Source organism: Gossypium arboreum, chromosome 9 (genome assembly GCF_025698485.1).
Source record: "Gossypium arboreum isolate Shixiya-1 chromosome 9, ASM2569848v2, whole genome shotgun sequence".
Taxonomy (NCBI): domain Eukaryota; kingdom Viridiplantae; phylum Streptophyta; class Magnoliopsida; order Malvales; family Malvaceae; genus Gossypium; species Gossypium arboreum.
The window spans coordinates 76,578,910-76,602,874 of record NC_069078.1 but is presented as its reverse complement, the minus strand read 5'-3'; positions in this window follow the sequence as shown (position 1 = coordinate 76,602,874).

Sequence of the window (23,965 nt, the reverse complement as noted above, 5' to 3'; positions counted from 1 at the left end):
AATTCTTCAGCATTTGACTGAATGGAGCCTCGACCTCCCCTACCCGCTTTGCCAACAAATTACAAAATCTCAAACGGTATTTACATATTTAATCTAATTGCCAAGGGAATTTTTTTTTTTATGTTCATAAGTTTTCACTTTTCCTTAAATTATGTTGATTCTACATTTTAAGTTTTTCGTATTTAATTAATTAATTATATGTGTTTGAGGATTAAATTTATTAATTTTTAAAGGTTAAATTTATTGAATTATGTAAAATTAGGATTAATTTAATATAATATATAAGTATTGATAGCTAAATTTGTTATTATACAAATTAAAAAAAGAAGTTATATCATTATTTTAAGAGTGGATGGCCAAAATAGAAAGAAATATTAACACTACTGTCTAAATTAAAAAATTTATATTTAAATGATCAAAAGCAAATGCGCTAATAATTAAGTGACTATTTGTATAATTTACTTTTATTTTTACATGAAGTTTAAATAAACATATTTGTTATATAATATTTTTACCACATCATTAATCATAAGTAATATGAAATTTTAAATTTTAAAAATTAATTAATTGCTAACATGGCATCCACGTGTATGCCACATCAACAAAATAAATAAATATTAACTTTTCCATACATTTTAGTGATTTGACAAATAATAAATATTAAAAATTAAAAGAGGTAAAAATTAAATAAAATTTAAAATGATAATAAATTAAATGATCAAATAAATTATTATACCTTTCATTAATTAATATAATGCTTTTAAAATCGCAAACAAAGTTATTTAGATTGAGACATGTTTGTACCCGTTTTAGTTTTAATTAATTACATTGTAAAGTAACAAAAAATATTTCTACTAATTTAAATGAGACAAAGATTTTTTTAAAAATTGTATAAAGCAATAGTTAAATTTTTTATTAGATAATTGTTTGGCACAAATTCAAACCACAAAGTCCACTTAATGGAATAAAGGGGTATTTATGGCAGAACGGACTAATCTAGTATTTTATAATAAAGTGATAGATGGAATTATTATTAAACGCTTATTAGCATATTGATAAACCACTTCGAAATGGCATATACATCACACATTCTAGATCAAGTAAAAACTCTGAATTTGCTACATCCGTTTCATTAGGAATTGATTATCTTTTAGCCATATCTTCAAAGGGATGACTAGTTTAAGATGTTGAACAACAAAATTTGATTTTGGAAAAACATCATCATTTTGAGAATGTACACGCGATAAAAAAATTACGTCAATCTATTAAAATATATTATGCTACAAATAAATAATTATGACAAGAAATAAATTTTAATTTTAGGATGACTAATCAGTTTAATCTAATCTATATTTTTTATTTGGACTGAATAATTATGTAATTAAATTTAGAAATTCGTGATGGCAAATTTTATATAGGCATTCATTCTTTTTTCATTTTTAAAATTTACATATTTCGATGTTTCTAAATTAATACATCAAAATCAAACCAGAAATCAGTGAATTATCAGTTGGTCAAATTTTTTTGGGTTTTATCTAATGAAAAAAAATTAGTGGATGTATCTAAAAATTAGCTTAAATACCAGAAAGTTTGATTTTTTTATATATTTTAGTGGTTTATCTATTTTTTAAATAACAATTTTGTTTATAATTTTCGAAATACTGGAATATCTTATTTTGATTTTATTATATAATTTAGGAATAATTAGTTTAAGAAATACTGGAATATTTGTTGCGAAGTTTTTTTTTGGGATATTCCACAGAAAACTTGAGTTTTTTAATATGCTTTGAAATTTATGAGTTATTTGATCTATTTTAATTTTTTAAATAAATTTTTGATTATAATTTTTAAAATATTGTTTTTATTATAATCCAAATTGCAAATATAATTTTAGGATGCAAGTTTAAATTCTAGGATATTTCACCAAGACGCTTCACGTGACATTAAATTAGGATGTCTAACTCAACATTGGGGTCTGATACCTTCTACTATAATATATATATATATATATATATTTGATCAAAATATATTGTTAGCATGTATTTTTGTAGAATTTTTGTTTTTTTAGAATTTGAATTTACATATGATTATTTGATCAAAATGAGTTATTTGGTCTATTTCATCTCTTTTTTTAAATAAATTCTTATTTGATTATTAGTATAATCGGTATTTATTTTGCCAAAAATGATTAAATTTAATATTTTTATTTTACGTTAATCATGTCATGTCATACGAGAACAGTCTAATCAATATGTCAAATTAATAAATTTTAATAGAAAATACTAAATTATATTAATGATTTAACTAAAACTTTTAAACATAAAAATGAGAAATTAACTTTTAAAGTGTAGACACTAATATCGAATTTTATCTAAATACATAGACTAACAGTATATTTTAACCAAACCATTTTATTAATAAAAGTATAAGTAAAAGATATATTTATGGGTTATTTTAATTTTTTTATATGAACATAATATAATTTTCTAAAATAAAATAGAGGTTAATTTAGATACCATAAATAGACATCAGTATATAAATACGTTAATGCTAAATGATGGCATAAATAGAGAAAAGACTGCCGACCATCGACCTATTGTATTGATTACTGATTTGTCATAATATTACAAATAACAAATATAAAGTTTTTACTTCTTTTCAAAAAAAGAATAGGAGTAGTTGGCATTATCTGCATGGTGTCCCCTTAGCCTAGCAATGATGTGCCATATCAGGAGGGAGCAATGACGAAAAAGGTGAAGTTGAGCTTGGATCCAATCCAACCTGTTTCCTTTCTGTTTTCTACCATTTATCATTTAATTATATTTCAATGTATATATCTCAAAACTAAATGAAAAAAAGAAGGAAAAAGGAACAAGATCGTCCATTTACATGCAAAAGCTGAAATTGATATTTGACAATTGGTGATGATGATGAGTACTAAGTGTCAAAAATGGTGGGGAACTAATTAAATCCTCCCCACCTTTTCTTTCCTCCCCATTAGTCCCATAAAAGCTTGAAAATGAGAGCATTTAAAAAAAAAATAAAGTAGTTTTTATTTTTTGTGTCTGATGGAGGGTCTTAGAAAGTTTTGAAGTTTAGATGAAATGAAAAGGACTGTGTGTTAGGTTAGGTGTCATGTGCTTCGATGGCCTTTGGTGAATTAATGGGGGAAAATGAAAAAAATAAAAAGATGAGAGGCATACTAGGTTATTAATTGCATGGAAAATGGTATTAGGAGAGGTTCATGATTGTTCTACTTGAAAGCCCTATTTCCGACTTGGGATCTTTTTTATTTTAAGAAAAAAAGATGAAAACCCTTTTATCTTGTTGTCTCTTTGTGTCTTCATGGACCTTGTGAGGTAAGAAATCAATAAGTTGTCATTATCATTTTTTTCTTTTATCATATCTATCTTCATCTTCTTGCTGTTTTGAGTTTACTTCAATTTATTTATACAACCAGCGGCGAAGCGAGGGGGCTGGCATGGGCCCCAGCCCCCCTAAAATATAAATTTATTCTTTTAATTTTTAAAATTTTTTAAAAATTTTAAATGAGTAAAAGTAAAATTATCTTTTAGCCTCCTTAAAATTATAAAAATTCGATTTAATCCTTTACAAATTATAAAAATATAAATTATAAAAATTAAAATTTTATCCTGCCCTAAATATTTATTCTGGTTTTGCCCATGTATACAACCCTTCTAAAAACAAATTTTATATTGTTTTAATGGGTTTAACCCTAAATCATCTACTAAATTTTTCAGTTAGTTTTGCCAATTTCCATGGCTGATAAAATGTAAAATAAAAAAGTGGTTCACTTTTGGCATATCAATTTTATTGAATGCCAGGAAAACCTGCTACACACGCCATTGAATTGGTGCAGAAATTCGGGTTCCCCCCTGGGCCATGTGCAGTCCATTGTCACAACAAGACAATCTCACCAGAAAAAAATCACATGACATCCATACCATTTGTGCCTGTATGGTACATGCATATGGTAAGGGACATGACGTACCCTGCGATTGAGTTGACATGACTCATCACCAGAGCATCGAGTCGCAGACAGAGGATGGATTTGGAATCAAACATGACATAAATGGTTAAAACATACATTACATTACATGACATCTGATGCTTAACCTTATATGTTTTCCAAGCTGAGGGCAAATGAATCCCAGCGATGAGTGAATTTAAGGTCAACAAATCTGGGGCCACAATGATTGATGATTGCTACATAACCTTAGCTCGCATTGCGGGGGAAATGAATTCAACATCAAGAAATTTGACGCATTCCGATTCATGTATAACTCCATGGTTCATTTAATGTTGCTAAGGATAGGAGAGTAGTACATATACAATGAAGTGATAAGTGAAGACAATTTTGACAAGCAGTATCAGCGGGAAAGATAATTGAAATCACAACAGGGATCTCAGATTGTACGATCAGAATTGTATTCAGCTGTAAATTAAGAGCCGGATGAATGGCCCCTAAAATCCAACGCAACTACTGAAAAAAGCTCAATAGTAAATCCCGACATGGGCTCGGGAATTCCGTAACCTTCCTCAAGAAGGATTTCAATCCTAATTTACGAAGCCCACCCATAGGAAAAGAGATATAGTTACCACTCTAAAACTTGCTTCATATGTATTCCAGTTCGTCTGAGTTTCAGCTTGCTTCATATCTAAAACTTGCTTAGCTGAAATTTTACATTGAGAATGCCCATGTTCATCTGAGTTCAAGTTCGATAAATCTGATCCAAAACTCAAATTTTCGAATTTATAATTAAATAGAATATTTGAAATAAAATAAAATTTAATCAATGATAATTATTTAATTTATGAAAATGTATTTATAAATATTATATATTATGTTAATAATTTATTAACAATAAAAGTAGTTAATAATGTATATTTATGTTAATTTATTAATTAAAATAATTTTTAACTATGAATGTAAAGTGTTTTGATACAATCATTATATATGTATACAAAATTAATAATTATTCATATTTGTAGGATTTAATTGTGAGTGGAGTTTTTAGACTCTATAAGTAATATTAGGGACTGATAAGTATTTTATAGGGGTATAGTAAAATATTAAAAATAAATATTTTTAAAAATTGACACATGACAAATTTTTAAGGCTACTTGTAACATAAAAAAAGTATACTATCAAGATACCAAATACTAATCCTTAAATTTAATAATTATATAAAATATATAATGATATAATATATTGATGAAATAATATTTAGTACATTGTCAATGAAGTTTTTAGACTCCACGTGTAGGATTAAACGGTTAGCAAGTATTTTATAGAAGTATAATAAAATATTTAAAAAGAAAGACACATGACAATTTTTAATATTATTTGTAGAATGGAAAAATATTGTCAAGATACCAAATACTAACTCTATATTGATTTAATAAAGGTAATTATTTAATACGCAAGTAGTGAAAAATTTTACTACACACAAGTGGATTAAAATCTCATAATAATTGTAGAGTTAAATTTTCTACCGTTAATGTACCAAATAATTCTCTAATAATAATAATATATTGATTCAAATATAATAACATGTATCGGCCAAAAAAACGATTTAAGCGAACATATTTCATCAAATTGGCTCAGTTTGGAGGGTTAGGTTTGTTTAAATTAAATTTACTCACCCATAGAAGCATAGACTAGAGGTTAGGATTTTTACATTTTAATATATATTTTTAATTTGTAAAGCTTAATAATAAAAATAAAAATTAATCTAAATTGAATATAGTAATATATTGTTAGTTTTGATTTCCAAATGTTTTTACATAATAAAATAATTCTTTAATCAAATTTACAAAATTACATGTTAATCCTTTAAAAAATTTAAGTGATCCTAAACTAATTTGTAATATTTTAATTCTTAATATTCTCTCAAAATTTCTTTGAAATTATTTTCAGTAAGTCTGAAATCTTATTTCAATACATATTCTAAATGTATCAGTATATTTAGAGTCAGTAAGTTATTAACTTGAAATGTTCCAAAAACTATAAGTAAATGTTCTGATACATACATAGGTATCGGAACATACTTCTCAATGGTCTGAAACATAACAAGTAGAGGTGTGCATGGGCCGGGCTACCCGGCCCGGCCCAAAGGCTTGCCCGAAAAATGGGAGGGTTTGGGTAAAAATATAGGCCCGAAATATGGGTTTGGGCACAAAAATGAGGCCCGTTTAGAAAATGGGTCGGGCTCGGGTAAAATTTTTTTGGCCTGGACTGCCCTACCGACCAATTATATAATAAATATATATTTTTTATTTTTAATTATATTTATATTTTAATTTTAATTTTAATATAATCAATTTTTATTATATATTTTCAATTTGTGTATTGTTTTAAGAATTGTTTTAATATATTTTTTTTTTGTTTCTTGTTTTAATATTTGTTTTAAATGTATTTGATTATTTAATATATTTTAAAATTTTTTATTTAATAAAATAAGTTAAAAAAATTTAATATGGGCCGGGCCGGGTCGGGCTCGGGCTTAACAATTTTATTTTGGGCCGGGCTTGGGCAAATTTTTAAGCCCATATTTCGGGTCGAGCGGGGCCCGGGCCTAGAAAATGGGCCTGAAATTTTTGGTGAGCCCGGCCCATGCACACCTCTAATAACAAGTCAGTGAAAATTTCAAGATAACAAAAGGTGTCGAAGCATAATTGCAAAGGTATTAGAACCTAACATAGAGTTATCGGAACAAGACCTTAGGTTCTTATACAAGCGGGTTAACAGTCACATTTTTTTTTCAAAGACAGGTATTTGTATTCAGAAGCCATATATTGAAACATAATACTCTGCAACTACATTTAAGCTCGAATTAATGACTCTAATTTCCCTCTAACCACTCCAAACGACTAGAAATCAATGAGAGAGTATAAATAAATATCAATGACACTCATATGAAGACAAGAAATAAGTTTACAAAGCTTATTATCCAAAAATCCAATCTTTACTTTGTTATTCTCATTTTTCACTTATACACACTTAGGGTTTATTTCCCTTCATTATTTCAAGTACTGGATTATCTTTGGGTGAGTTTAAATCTTTGTAAATCAACCTTTTAGAGAGGTTATTTCTTGTCATTCTATTTCCAAACGAGAAAGTAGTCGATATGATCGATATCGGTACGATATTAACTACCATGATAACAATAACAGCGAGACTAATAAAAGATTCAAAGGAGAATTCAATAATTATTTGTAGGAATCTTTATATTTGAAGGAAAGTGGGGTTTTTTTTTTTTACCAAAATAGGACAAAAAAATAATAAAATATCAAAATAATACAAGAAAAAAGTTATGTACCAAAATTGTACATCCAGGGTGGTCACGCCACTGCGCCATAGGCGGCACCACCCTGGCTTTGACAAAAATTCTGAATTTTCTGTTAAAAAAAAAGAAGTTAAAATGAAAAAAAAAAGGATGGAGGGGGTGACAGAGGCTGCACCGGTTGTGCCTCTGGCAGAGGCGGCACTGCCGATTAGACCCCTCGTGCAAGGGTTTTGTCTTTTCTTTGGGGGACTATAATATATGGTCCCCAAACTTCATTTCGAGAAGAAAAGAAGGAGAAGAAGAGAAGAAGAAGAAGGAGAAGGAGGCGGCACTGGTGAGGGAGGGAAGAAAAAAGAAAAAGAGAAGAAGAAGGAAGGAAAAAGAAGGAAAAAAAAGTAATATTTTTTTTTTATAAATTTGAGTAATTAATGTTAATTTAAGTAAATAATATATTTATTTTAGGTGTTATTATTATTATTGTTGATTGATTTTGATTTAATTCAGATTTAATTTTTAAATTTATTTTTTTGCAATGTGTTATTTGGTTAAAAAGAGATATTAAGGTATTTTGTATTTATTTTATATTTTCATTCATTCCTAATTTATTTTAATTTTTATTGAAGTAAAAAGCATATGTATGTTATGCATAAAGAATGTTTTATTATTATTATTTTATGTAATTTATTTGTTAAGTGTGTTTTAGGTTGATTAGATATATTTTTATAAAATTTATTTGGCATGTTATATATTCTGATTATTTTAATTTTTTATTTTTTTATGTGATGGGGTTCTAAACCTTTTACAAAAATAGTATAAATATTAAAAATTAAAAAATATCTTAATGAAAAAATAAAATACTAAAAGAAATAAAATACTAAAAAAATTTGGGGAAAGTGGTGCTGGTGAGTTATTTACTAAAATAATATAAAAAATAAAATACTGAAAATAGTATATTTTAAAAATAAAATCCAAAAATTTTAAAAATACAAACAAATGGCCAAAATCAGGGTTATTTACTAAATTATTAAAAACACTAAAATAATACATTTAAAATATTATGTACTAAAATAATGTAAAAATAAAATACGAAAATAGTATATTTTAAAAATAAAATCTGAAAATTTAAAAATACAAACAAAGGGCCAAAATCAGGGTTATTTACTAAATTATTAAAAACACTAAACTAATACATTTGAAACATTATGTACTAAAATAATATAAAAATAAAATATGAAAATAGTATATTTTAAAAATAAAATCCAAAATTTAAAAATGCAAACAAAGGGCCAAAATCAGGGTTATTTACTAAATTATTAAAAAACACTAAAATAATACATTTGAAACATTATGTACTAAAATAATATAAAAATAAAATACGAAAATAGTATATTTTAAAAATAAAATCCAAAATTTAAAAATTACAAACAAAGGGCCAAAATCAGATTATTTACTAAATTATTATAAGACAACTAAAATAATACATTTGAAACATTATGTACTAAAATAATATAAAAAATAAAAAACGAAAATAGTATATTTTAAAAATTAAAATTAAAAATTTAAAAATGCAAACAAATGGCCAAAATCGTGGTTATTTACTAAATTATTAAAAAACTAAAATAGTACATTTGAAATATTATGTACTAAAATAATATAAAAATTGTGACAACCTAATTTGGCCCTAGTCGGAAAGTGGTTTCGAGATCACAAAACTGAGTCACAAAAATAATTAGATGTTATATTTTGTGTTTGTTTCATGTGAAAGTGCATGTGTGAAAATTTCATGCTTTGATTTTGTCAATTGTGAGTGAAATTATGAAATAGGACTTATGTGAAAATTTCTGAAAATGCTATAGGCTAATTTGTAGTGGCCAAATAATTTGTAGAGCAAAATAGGAGGATTTGCATGTCAAACCTCCCATTTTATGTGTAGTGGTCGACCATCATGTTGGTGGTAGACAACATGTGCACTTGATAATAATAAATTAAGACATGAAGTTATGGTACTAATTGATATGTGTCATTTTATGTCATAAATAAAGAGTAATAAAATAACAAAAGGAAGTGAAGGACAAAGTTTTGTCCATCTTTGTTCATCATAGCCGAAAATAGGAGAGCAAGAGAGGAGAAAGCTCTTGACAAATTCGGTCACTAGGGGGAAGAAGGTGCAAGGTAAGTTCATGGTAGTTTGCTTCTATCTTGATGTTCTTGAGTTCTTCTTGATTCAACCTTAACTCATGAAGCATATTTTGATTTTTTGGTTGTGTTGTGAGCATTCAGTCATGAATTGAAATGAGGGAAATGGTTGTTGTTTTATGTTCTTTTGATGAAAAATAGAAGATAGGTGAAGTTGAGCCAAGCAAATGAGCATGCATGTGCCTTAGATGCTAAGGGGGAAAATCGGCTAACATGTTGTGTGTATTATGGCCGAATGTGAACTTGGATAATATTGAGTAATGTTTGTGCTTTAAAATGATGAAATAGAGATTATGCTTAAGTGAAATCATAGGTATGTGATGATTGATTTGTGATATGCATGTTTAAATAACATGCATGCAAGGTATGTGGAAAGAGTGATTTGGTAATAAATCTGCTTGAGATAGCAGCAGTAATGTGATTTTGAAAAATCACCATAAATTGTGGGAGATGATTTAGAAGCATAATAAATTATGTAATTAAAGCTTAATGAGTCTAGTTTCTTATAAAAGAAACCGTGTAAGCAAAAGAATTTCCGATAATGAGATATTTGAAGTGATGTGGGATAGGGTCAAAATAACTTCTAGATCCTCTGTTCTGTTTTTATAAAATCATTATAAATTGTAAAAAAATGGTTATAAGATGAAGTTTATATGCTTAGACTCCTTAATGAATCTAGTTTCAAATGAAATAAACTAGAACATATTTTGAATTCTGTACAATGAGAAATTCAATTCGTAGTGAAGAGTGGTCAGATTAGTCAAACAGTGAAACAAGGGAAACTTTAAAAAAAATATTTTATTGATTGGCCAAACCAAAAATTCTGAAAATTTTATAGATGGAAGATATATGAGTCTATTTTCAGGTAAAATTAACGGAAATTGATAACTCTATTTATAAATAATTTAGTGACTGTTGCTCAGGAAGACAGCTTACAGTGAAATTTTGATTATGTGGTAAACATTGACAAAAATTTGTTAATGAGTTGCTTATTGATTTCTTATAAGCTTACTATGATCTGTAGGTGTGAAAGTCGAATATATATATATATAATATTTTGAAAGTGATGCTTGAATAGTCGAATAATGACTAAGTTTAAAATTGTTGAATTTAAGCTCAAGAGCATAGAGGGGCAAATTCGGATAAGGGAAAAGAGAAAGTAATCAAATAGCAGTTGTAATCGTTCGGCAACATTCGAGGTAAGTTCTTAAGTGTTTAAGCTTGATTCCTTTTTATATGCCTAAGAGTTAAATTAATATGGCAAAGAGAATGTAAATTTTATTTAGTTAATGTGTCGAATATGTAATGATTTAAGGCTATAAGCCGATTATGGCTATTATGCTTAAGTTGAATTGGATTTGGAAATTTGATGCACTAAATGAGTGTTACAATGAATAAACTATGTCGTATATGTGCTGGTAGAGATATTACGATATGTGGATTCGTTCCGTAAAGTAAATTATTCAGGTACGAACAACCTAATTAAGTACATGTGAATTAAATGAATTTGATGATTGATGTGAATCGAACATATAAGAAATGGTTTCATGTTTATGTTCAACTATGAGACCTTGTGTTAAATCGACAATCGATTTTGTTCAATACATTAAGTTGGTCAGGTATGCGATATGTACTTATGCATGTTAAATCGATTGGAATTGAATCATGAATGTGAATTGAGAAGCATAGGTGAAAATGCCTATGTCATATAGGTGAGTAAGGGTAAAACCATCATAAATTATCGATAAGGATGGGCTATGTGCGGAACCATCTTATAATTGCTAATTTGAATGGTTGAGTGCGAATCAGTGAGCAAGATGTATTGTATGGAGATGATGCTTCAGTGAAAATATACATATGTTCTTTGTGTTGAATGAACATTAAATTTAAGTTATGAGCCGTATGTGACTAGCATATCTAGTCGAATTTGATACTATTAACTGATGTACTACGATATGTGTTCCAATGTGAAATTAAACCCTATGTGGTTGAAAGGATGAAAATCTTTGTTCATAGATTTGTGTTTCAGTTACACATGATTGAAGTATAAGTTATGAAAGTGGGAAAGAACAGGTGAATTGTTTATCGAAATATGATATCCGGGTTAAATCCCGCAGGCTTCGTGCTGGTAATATATTGGGGTTAAATCTCGCAGGCTTCGTGCTGGTATTATATCCGGGTTAAATCCCGCAGGCCTAGTGCTGGTATTATATTCGGGCCTTTGAGCCTAGCTGACTATTATGCCGGTGAGACATTATTCGGGCCTTTCGAGCCTAGCAGGCTATAATGCCGGTGAAATGATATCGGGCCTCGGGCCTAGCAGGCGAAATGTCGGTGAATGAATAAAAGTCTAAGGTTAAGGCACCTCGTATTAGTTTGACAAATGAATACATTCAATACGTTAAGTAGGCCAGGTACGCACTATGTACTCATGTGAGTTCGATTTGAATGGAATCACGAGTGTATAATGTGATACATATGTGAATAAATGTTATAACTATATCTATGACCATGATACATTCAGTCAAGGTGTGAAAGTATTTGATTTATTTATGTTATATGAATTCAGATTAAATGTTATAAGAATGCTGAATGTGCATTATGTGCTTGTGTATATTCGGCCAAATGGTAATATACCTAGAAAATGGCCTTTTGAGAAATTGAATAATCGAAGTATAATTGTATTTAATTGTTTGCACTGCTTAAAACTTACTAAGCTTATGAAAACTTACTCCGTTTGTTATGTTCTCTGTTTTATAGATTGTTGGCTCCAGTTACTTACTCGGGTTGGAGTTCGCCGGAGATATTATCACACTGTCGAGCTCACGCTATTGGTGTAAGTAAATCCTAATATTTCGAGCCTATGGCATGTATAGGGTTTTAATGTTGAGTATATGATATTATAATTTAGCCAAAGGTGGTGGCTTGTATTGATAAAGTGTTTTGGCCATGTAAATAGGCCTATGTTGGCTAGTGATGTTTTGGGCCTCGTAAGCCCATATATGGACAGATTACATGTGAAAAGATTGAAATTTTTCGGCACGATTTTTGTGTGATTGACTGAGTTTAAGTTGGGTAACACCTCGAACCCTGTTCCGGCGAGGGATACGGGCGAGGGGTGTTACAAAAATAAAATACGAAAATAGTATATTTTAAAAAATAAAATCCGAAAGTAAAAAAATCCAATAAAGTGCCAAAATCAGGGTTATTTACTAAATTATTAAAAATACTAAAATAATACATTTGAAACATTATGTACTAAAATAATATAAAAAATAAAAATATGAAAATAATATATTTTAAAAATAAAATCCAAAAATAAAAAATACCAACAAAGTGTCAAAATCAAGGTTATTTATTAAATTAATATAATAAAACACTTTAATAATACATTTGAAACATTATATACTAAAATAATATAAAAATAAAATGCAAAAATAATATATTTTAAAAATAAAATTCAAAATAAAAAATACCAACAAAGTGCTAAAATCAGGGTTATTTATTAAATTAATATAAAAACTTAAATAATACATTACAAGATTATATACTAAAATAATACAAAAATATGAAAATAATATATTTTAAAAATAAAATCCAAAATAAAAAATCAACAAAGGGCCAAAATCACCGAACAAAAAAAAATATTGCAACATAACTCCTCCTTATTTTCCCATCTTTTTATTTTCTAAAAATTTAATTACATATTATAATATATTTTAAAATAATATTGAACAACTTATCTTTTTTTTTAATTATTATTGCACCACTCACATTATTATTAAAAAATTAATTTAAAATATATTGAACTACATGTTTGGTATATTATATATATTATATTTTAAACAAAACATTTTACTTATTATCATTTTAAAATAATAATAATAATATTTGTATTTGAGTTGGATATATTTATTTTTTAATATAGTATAGTAAAAAATATGTTGTCGAAAAAACTGCTTTGGGATTTTTTGTAATTAAAAGCAATATATAAAATTTAGTTATTCGATAAATATTTAAAATCTATCAAACATTAAAATTAATAACCAAAATTTATTTTGAAATTGCAAGCATCGCAATGGCTTCATTGATTAGGGAAGATCCTCACATATCTGACACAATTAATAATATGATAATATATTGTTATTTGTTAATCACGGGTTCCATTAAAAAAAGATCTACATAATTTAAGGAAATAAATTATGTTATTATAATTATTTTTTGTAATTTAACACTGTCAGGGCCCATACCGCGCATTAAGGGGCCGGGTGAATGGTTTAGGATATTCCCCGGATCCACGACTGATGTCCTACTTGGAGCTAGCTTGATTTGGGTCAGCAGTATTGACCCGGACGTTCGATTTGCGGTATGATTTAATATCCGCATTGGTCGAGCGTTGGCGCCCAAAGACCCACACTTTTCATTTGCCATGTGGGGAGTGCACTGTCACTCTGGAGGATGTTGCATTGCACTTTGGGCTCCCAATTGACGGGAGTGCCGTAACGGGCGTATGTGCGATAGCTGAGCCGGCTGCACTTTGTTATAGCCTACTAGAAGCCTCGTCCGGTGATGATGAGTCCAATTTTTCAGATTTGGAATTTACATGGCTGAAAGCTAAATTTGAGCATTTATCAGTTAATGCCACTGAAGAAGAGTTGATGTGCGCAGCTCGAGTGTACATGTAATGGCCTAAATTCAAGGTTATCAAAATAATGGTTTCGTAACCACAAATCCGATTTAAAGAGAAATTTATTTCAATATTTTTGCATGAAAATTGATATGATAGGAAAATCGTATGAAAATATTGATAGAAAAATTTTACCGATTTAATGGTTAGTTAGAAAAAGAAATTATTGAAGAAATTGGGTAAAATAAGGTATCGGGACCTATATCTCATAAAACCGAGTCGAAAATAATTTTATAAATATTTATGAAATGTTAGTAATGTGGTATTAAAATTTAGTTAGGAAATTTTAATGTTTGGATAGTTAATTAAATGAAAAGGACTAAATTGTAAAAGGTGTAAAAGTGGATGGGATGATTAAATAGCTTAAGTGTCTAATGAGAGAGGATTTAAAAGGAAATTAGACCCAAAATTTATTTGGGATGGATGGCAAGGGCATGAAATCAGCAGGAAAATTAATAAATTAAGGACAAAATTAGAATATTGCAAAATTAACTAAATTAAACTAGGACTAAATAAGAAATATCTAGATTTCTCTTCATTTCTCTTCAATTCCAGCAGCTAAAAACGCCATAGGAGGGTTATCTAAGTTGATATTTCATAATTTTTGCACCAAGTGAGTTAATCCTTGCCTTTTTCTTGTAATTTTTGTGTTTCTTAGACTTTTACAACTAGGTCCTACTATTAAATTCATTAGTTTTTGATTTCATGGATGAAATTTAAAGTCACCATGGTTGATTTTTGTAAGTTTATGATGAAATAGAATGAAATTAAAGCTTTAATTTGTTTATTAGATGATTTTATTAGGTAATTTCAATAGAAATTGATTTTTAGGACCTAATTGTGAAAATGCTTAGAATTAAAGTCTATTGCTGAAATTATGATTCCTAAAGGTTTTAAACTAGTTTAAGGTGATATAATAAAATGTTAATTGAGAAAAATCAACTCAATTTAGAGGCTAATTGAGTAGGGACGAAATTATCATTTATTAAAAGCTTAGGGGAAAAATGGTAATAAACAGCTTGCACTAAAACAGTTTGGACAGCAGCAGTAGACTAACTTTGAAAAATCACCATAAATTGTATAAATTGAATTAGAAGATGAAAAAAATATGGAATTAAAGCTTATTGAGTCTAGTTTCTTATAGAAGAAATAGTGTAAGCAATAGATTTGTAAATTTTGAGATATAATAAATTTTGTGAGACAAGGTTAGAATGAATTCCGGTTCCCCTGTTCTGAATTTGAAAAATCATAAAAAATTTAATAAAAATAATTAGGGGCTTAAATTTATATTTCTAAAATTCGGAATGAGTCTATTTTTAATAGAAACAAACAAGAACATCATTTGAATTTTGTATGAAGAGATAATTAATTTTTAGTGAAGAAGGGTCAGAACTATCAGACAGCAGAATAGGGGTGACTTTAAAGAATAAACTGTACTTAATGGATAAACCAAAAATTCTGAAAATTTTATGGTAGTAATATATGAGTCTAGTTTCAGGAAAAATTAACGGATCTTAATTTGGAGTTCCGTAGCTCGAGTTATAAATAATGTAGTGACTATGACTCAAATAGACAGCTTTGAATAAACTATAAATAATAATAGTTGAATTATAGAGAATGTTGCATATGAACATGAAATGTATTAAATTGATAATTAAATTTATTTATTTAGATCCAGAAGATTCAAATACGAAGCTAAATCGAGGAAAGGAAAAAGTTCAGGATTAGTAGATTTCTGTACATGAACAAGTATCAAGGTAAGTTCATGTAACTTGAATTATATTCTTAAATGCTTGAGATTGTATGTTATTGATGTGAATATGATTTGAATGTTCATTGTATGAAAATTAATGAAACATTGATATATTTGATAAAATGGGAAGAAATCCCCGTTGAATGAAAGGAAAATTCGATGGATCTCTGAAAAGGAATTGACGGTAAAAAGGATCTAGCCCGGACGGGTGGTCCTATCTTGATATAGCCCTCCCGAAGAATATGTGTAAAATGGATTTAGCCCGGACGGGTAATCCGAATTAGGTCTCAATTTAGCCTGGACTGTAATTCAGATCCAAGCTTATTAGAGTAATTGTCGCTGCAGGGATTTAGCCTGGACCGTAATCCCGACAATACTCTATGAGTTTATATTGCAGGGGATTTAGCCTGGACTGGTAATCCCACTGCAAGGTTGAGGTTCGCGGGAGTGTGCTCTCTGAAATAGAAATGTGCGCACATGAATATGAATTGACGGACCCGGAATTATACACTAAAAGTGTACCTCTGAAAAATCTATCGAAATTCCGATAAATTCAACGGGATAAATATGAAAAAATAACAAGGAAATGGAAATCATGGTATTGATGAGCTTATCAATAATGGTATATATTATTGGTACATGGAAATTATTGTACTAACTTGAATGTTGAGTTTGTGCATATTAGGGTAATGATGCATTGAATGGATATATGAATGTTTATTGTATTGTATTGAAAATATTAGGTAAGTATAATTCTTGTTACATGAGCTTACTAAGCACAAAGTGCTTACCCCGTTTCCTTTTTCCCTGTTTTGTAGTGTTAAGAGCTCGGAGGTCAGATTTGGTCGGAGACACATCACACTATCAACCTCAGGATTTCGGTATATAAAGAAACTTTATTTTGGAAATCAATGGCATGTATAAGCTAATAAAGTAAATGATTCTGTGAAATGAATGTAGAGTTAGTCATTGGTATAGCTAACAAATCTTGGTTTTGGGTATGTGATAACGTTATTTTATAAATATGCATGAATTTATCTTGAAAATATGTTGAATTGGATTGGTTGATGTGGATTGTTTCTGGTTTAAAATTTCAGGGAAGATTAGATATCTATAAAGGGGTTATATTGAGTTAAAAAAAAATTTAATTCGTAAACTCAGGTAATACATCGTACCCTATTCCGGCAATGAATACGGGTAGGGGTATTACAGTACATTATGCATATTATAGGAGGTGTACTGATGCTCGATGTAAACAACAACAGGGTTCATCTCTAGTATTTACCTCTATTAGCTGATTTGCGTAATGTTCACTCGTATAGTTGGGGTTCCGCAGTTCTAGCTATGTTGTATTGTGAGCTTTGTTAGACGACAAAGCCTGATGCCGTAGACATAGGCGAATGCCTTGTATTGTTGTAGTCATGGGCTCTTTATCGGATGTCATTCTTGGCATCGGTTAGTCACCAACCATATGTATTTCCACTAGTTAACAGGTGATAAAATTTAACTTGTTATTAATTGACAATTTCTTTATAATGATACTATTTTAACAATACTATATTTACTTGAAATCGTTTTCGTAGATTGAGTATTTATCCGGGTATCGGGAGGTCGTACATTGTCCCGATATATCGTCTGATGATTGAACAACATGCCGGGGAAGGGGTAAGCTATTTCAATATTCGTGACATATAATTACTTTGTATATCTTACTCGAACCATGTTAAATTTTAACCATGGTTTTAATCGTGCAGTTTATTTGGATGTTATATCGTAGACCAGAAATTGCAACTATTATACCATCGTCTGCCTACGTTGATTCTCAATTGTGGTGCACTAACACACCAATTATCAATTTCAATGTAGTCGAGTGGTACCACGAGGATCGAATACTATGACAGTTTGGTTGCATCCAGTATATCCTGGATCCGCCAATGCAGGTGGGGAAGGTTCACAGCATCAACAAGAGAGGAAAACATGGAAGTCATTGGGGAGTTGTGCACCGAAAATATATTGTGATGTGGGATAATCGGATGGCTCGAAGACCTCAGATGGATATGTCTTGTGATTTGCAACAATCGTTATGAGTACATACAATGGTACTCTAGTATGGGGAAGTTATATTTACTTGGTAGGTAGTCGACTGTAGTCCCTCCGCACGTGCAACGACCTGGGGCATACGAGTCAGTGGCCGATATAGAGTCCGAGCCACAGCTAGATCCCGAGCAAGAGCCAGAGCCCGAGCCTGAGCCACAGTTGAAACCCGAGTCTGAGCGATCGTATTCATATTCCGCTGATACTGCTTATCATCCGGATTTGTTGGGTAATGACTATTTCCCAGGCTCGTTAGGGGCCGGATACCATTACGGGTTTGATATCTTTGGGTCATATCCACCGCAGCACAACACTTTTCCCGGCCCGTATCCATCATAGCATGTATCAGATACCCTCACCTGCGACTAAAGAGGATGTTGGTCGTCGTAATCACCCACAACGTGAATGTCAACCTCCGTAGAAATATGCCCCTAGGATCGCACCATCGAACCATCAATTTTAGGGGTTTCTTGGGTTTTGATATTAAAAAAGTTTGTATTTTTTTGTACATATTTAATTAGATTAATTGGAACTTCAAAAAAAGTGGAACAAAATTTGACCATAACGTAAATTAGATTAATTTGGACATTTTGAACATTAAAACACTAAAACTTGTAACAAACTTAGTCTTGTAATATAAATTGGAACAAACTTTAAATACATTACAACATTAATCTAATTAAATACATTAATCTAATTAGAACATTAAATATATGCAAAAAAAATACAAACTTTGCAATATAAATTTTTTGTATAAATTAAATACATTACAACATAAGCTCAATTCCTACCCGATCGTGACGATTGTCCAACATGATAGTTTCGTTGCGGGCATTTACTCCGATTATGACTAGCTAACCTGCATAATCCACAATGCTTACCGTCGAATTTCTCCCTAATGTCCATTTCATTACGAATTCTGGATGATTGCGGACGACCTCTCGAATTCCTGCGTAGCCCTTTGTCTGGGACAAGCCTGAAATTCATCGGAGGCACCTCCTACGTAGGCAGGTCAGGCAGTACGGGGAACTCATTTTCCCAGACATGTAACGTACGCTCGAGTGTGTACACATCATCGACAGATTGTTCAATATTAAGGTTCACTTTAGCACACGCTGCCACGACATGCGCACTTGGATAATGAAGTGTTTGGAACCTCCTGCAATCGCATCGTCTGTTCCGGAGATCAAGTCCATAGGACCTAAGTGGTATACTGGATCGACGACCAATGGTCTCTATAACTTGAAAAGTTTCAAGGCGTCGTGAATATATTTCTACATCCATCGACCTCGCCATCTGACGGTTTGTAACTATTGTATCCTTGACATTTTCGATAAACATGTGTTCTGCTTCCATCTGGTTGACTTGTTGCTGACTCATCCTTGGCATCAAGGTAACCAACCTGTAGAATGTAGCCGAGAAGATAGATGAAATCGGAAGATGTCGTGTTTTGAACAACACAGCGTTAACCCCATCCACTAAGTTTGTGGTCATTTGACCATATTGAAAGCCCTCATCAAAACTTTGAGCCCATTACCATAGCTCCATAGTACCCAACCACTACTGGAAAGATGTGTTCGTTTGACCCTCCATGTCACGCTCAAGTCAAGTCATTCTTTGGCGAAAAATGTGTGGCTTTAGCTCGTGCGCTGTATATGTATTAAGAAAAGATAAGTTATAGTATTGTCTTAAAATATTAAAACTTATATTGAAAAGATAAGGTAATCATTTACCTATTTTTAAAACTTGTCTCTTCCAGTCTGCATTCTTATAATCTCAATGAAAGTTAGTCGCGATGTGTCGGATGTAGTAAACGGATCTCCATGGTACACCAGAACGCCTAATGGCAGCTATTAATCATTTCCCTCTATCGGAGATAATGTAAATATTATCATTGCTAATAACATACCTCCGCAAGTTGGTAAGGAAGAATTCCTACGATTCCATATTCTCCTTATCTACAATGGCAAATATTATCGGGAGCATGTTCCTTTTGCCATCTTGAGCAACCGCAAGAAGTAAGATCTGTGTATATTTTCCATATAGCCAGGTCCCATCCACTTGCACAAACGACTTGCAGTGGGGAAATGCGCGTACACATAAATCAAACGTCCAGAAAATCTGATGGAAAATTCTTTTTCCCAGTTGTAGTTGGTCACTCGGGCTGTAATAGGTCGTGTCTGTAACTCAATAACAGTCCCCGGTACGTACTCTCGCATAGAAGCTATCCATCCTTGTACCTCGTTATACAACGCATCGAAATCCCCATACAATTGCTTCATTGCCATCTGTTTAGCTATCCATGCCTTCCAATATGATACTCGATACTGAAATCGTGCCTGCATTTCAGCAATCAGTACCGAAACTTTAATGGTTGGAATGTCTTTCACCATTAGCATGATACACGTACAGATAGTTTTAGAATCAAGTTTTTGATGATCTTCTGTCATACGTGTTTATGTGCATGTGTGAGGCCCAACAAATTTGCGTATCTCCTATATCTGCGAATTTTGAATAAATGCAGCTCGTACCCGCCAATTGCAGTCTTCCACCGACTTCCAACACTCTCTAATATATAATGTCGGTTTAGACACTGTAACTTTGTAATCCACTGATATATTCATGCTATACCGCTTAATAAAAAATATGTACTCTTCTTTACTTTCGAATCTTTGGCCTACGAACAACTCCTCAGGATCAGAATTTACGGCCAGTCGGTGAGTAAGAAGTATTTTAAGGTACTTTGGAAACTCAGCTACATGCGTCGCGTCGGGGTCTATGTGCGACATGTGTGACCAAGATTATTGTGTATCACAATACGTCGCATCTGGTTCTCGATCAAAGACGTGTTAATGTTTCCATCGTCATTCACGTCTTCATCGTCAATATCATCAGGGACATCATCCATATCGAGATCACTATCACTATCGACCTCTTGATCATAAGGATCACTACTATCGTATCCATCATCACCAACCACATCAATATCGGGTGTAACATTAAGATCGATATCAATCCCACGTATAGTCGATTCACTATCAACAAACGATATTGGAGCCACCATGCACGGTTCTTAAGCTCCATGTTCTTCACCATATGCAGTGAGATATTCATTTTGCTCTATATCGGCTAACTCAGCAAATAAGTGAATCGGTGCATTTTTGTCACTCTCATTCCCACAGTAAAGAGCAATCATTGTCTCTACATCTTCATCATCTACAAGTTCCATTTCGGTGAATTTAATGAGATCTGTTGAAACTGGAAACTTGTAGAAAAGTTTCGAGATCCTTCTCCCACAATGTCTAACATTTTTTGCGTTAATCATTCCCTTCATATCATCCAATGAGACATTTTTATTAAATCTCATTACTATTTGTTGCCGACATTCAAATATGCATCCAACGGTTGTTGTCAAGATGATTCCATCGAAATAAACGCATACGAAAAACTGATTATCCATCTTCAATGCTCAATCTGTTAAAAAATAAACAAAATTTCTCAGAATAATTTCAAACAACAAATAAATTATTAAATAAAAAAATTAATTAATCAATATGAAATTTTTTTCATTCATAAGCTCATACTTTTTCAGTTCTCATTTTGTACATAATCAATATTTATCTTTACATTTAACCATTTAAATTCAGTTCTACGTTTTCTTCCATCTCCGAACCTGTATCTTCTTCTAGGAAATACTATACAATCCAATTTAGATATTATTGATTCTCTTCATATTCATCTTCTACAATCCAATTTAGAAATTCCTCCGGATCTTTTTCCTCTTCAATCTTTATAACGGGTATTGATATTAGAAATTCTCTTGGTAATTTCCTAACGTCTAATTTATCCATCCATGGTGTGTCAATCACATTTTGCTTCTCAGTCAACTTTTGTGAACTTATACTTTGTCTCGCTATTTTTCTTACTCCATAAGAGATTATAAACTTTACGAAGCATATAACTAGATTCCAATAGGTTCGAGGTAACAATGTCTTCCAAAGTTGGTCTAAAATGATTTGATGGTCCCGTTCTATTAATGTCCCTCTGAGGGTTAAGTATTGCACTTTATTCTTTCTAATCATTTCATGACCCTTACACAATACTTCTTGCATCTTTTTATTTACTGTAATAACGTGTTGAACAATGTCTTCTTCTAGTTTCATTCTGTAATATTGCACTTCTTTAATCATCTTATCAACTTTCTCCCTTTGTGCTGAAGTTATTATCTCATCAGGCAATACCAAATACGCTGCCATTTCTAACAATATCTATAACATGCCAAATAAATTTCATAAATATTATCTAATCAACCTAAAACACATATAACAAATAAATTACATAAAAAATCAAACATGCTTTACATAACATAAATAGGCTTTTTAGGTTTTTTACAAAATTAATATAAATCAACAATAATAATAACTAACAATAATTTGGGTTTTTACTAACAATAATAACCAACAATCCTAATAATAGTTTTTACTAACAATAATAATAAGAGTTTTTACTAACAATAATAACTAACAACAAAAATTAATAAAAATCAACAATAATAATAACAAAGAAAACACAATAACAATATAAAATCCATTATTTTAAAAAATTATACATTCTCTTTTCTTTTTTTTCCTTCTCCTTTTTTTTCTTCTTCTCCTTGTCACGCTTATTGCTTCCAGAGTTGCTGCTTCAGCTCTTATATTGGTTGGGTGTCGCCTCTCCTAGAGGCACAACCGATGCCGCCTTTGGCACCCCTTCCATCCCTTTTTTTTCAGTTTTTTTTCGTTTTTAACTTCTTTTTAATGTAAAAGTCGAATTTTTGTCGAGCTGTAGTAGTGCCACTTTGTGGCGAAGGGCGTGACCACCCTGAATGTACCATTTTAGTACATAAATTTTTTCTTATATTATTTTAATATTTTATTATTTTTTATCCTATTTTGATAAGAAAAACTCGAAAGTGAGATATTTCAAGCAAAATTTCTTAACAAAGCTAAAAAATAGACCAATATATAAACAAGAAGACAGGAGATAGTGGGAAGCTTGTACTAACATTTGAAGATATTAGACTACTAATAGGTAGAACTGAAAAATCCTTAGTGGAACAAGGTGTTAATAGGGCAAAATGAGAAAAAATTTTTAAAGGTCGGAATTAAATAACATAATTTTACCATTTTAATAGCTTGAATTCTCTATTCAGTGATAAACAAATGCAAAAAGAGCTGAAGGGGTAGGCAAATATACCAGCAACAACAAACTATCACTTTAGCTGGCTATAATTACTTTCGAATTTTTTTTTTTATATTTAACTGAAGTGATATTATACCATATAGATGTATATAACACTTTTCTTCTTTCTTGTGTATGTATTTTTCCTTCTATGAATTAATTGCTTGATTGAATTAATAAATTAAGTTTCTTTGATTGAAAAACTAAAACACCCAACACATAATTTTTCTTCGATTAATTTGTTTGTTTGTTTTTTTTTCCTTCATGATTAAGAAATTAGTAAAAAATAGATGTATTCATATTAGCCATTTAATTTAATTAAGATGATTTTGCTACTTTACTAATCAAAATATTATGTTGATGAATAGTTGAAAGATAGTATGGATTTTTAAACATAATTAATTGCTTGGTTAATTTAATTAAAAGTTGAAAAATTGGATCTCAACTAGTTCTGATGATTCAATGAAAGAAAGAACAAAAGGAAGAGATTTACAAAGGCAAACATAAACTGTAATGAATGTCTACTTCAGCATAAATGTATAGTGCCTATCACTTCTTATTTGAGTATTTTTATTTATAATATAGACAACTTTTTTCTAATATTTATATATATATATATATATATATATATTAATTGTAAAAGCTACATATTTCTGTATTTGGAAAGAAATAATTTTAAAAACTAATTAATTGTAAAAGCTA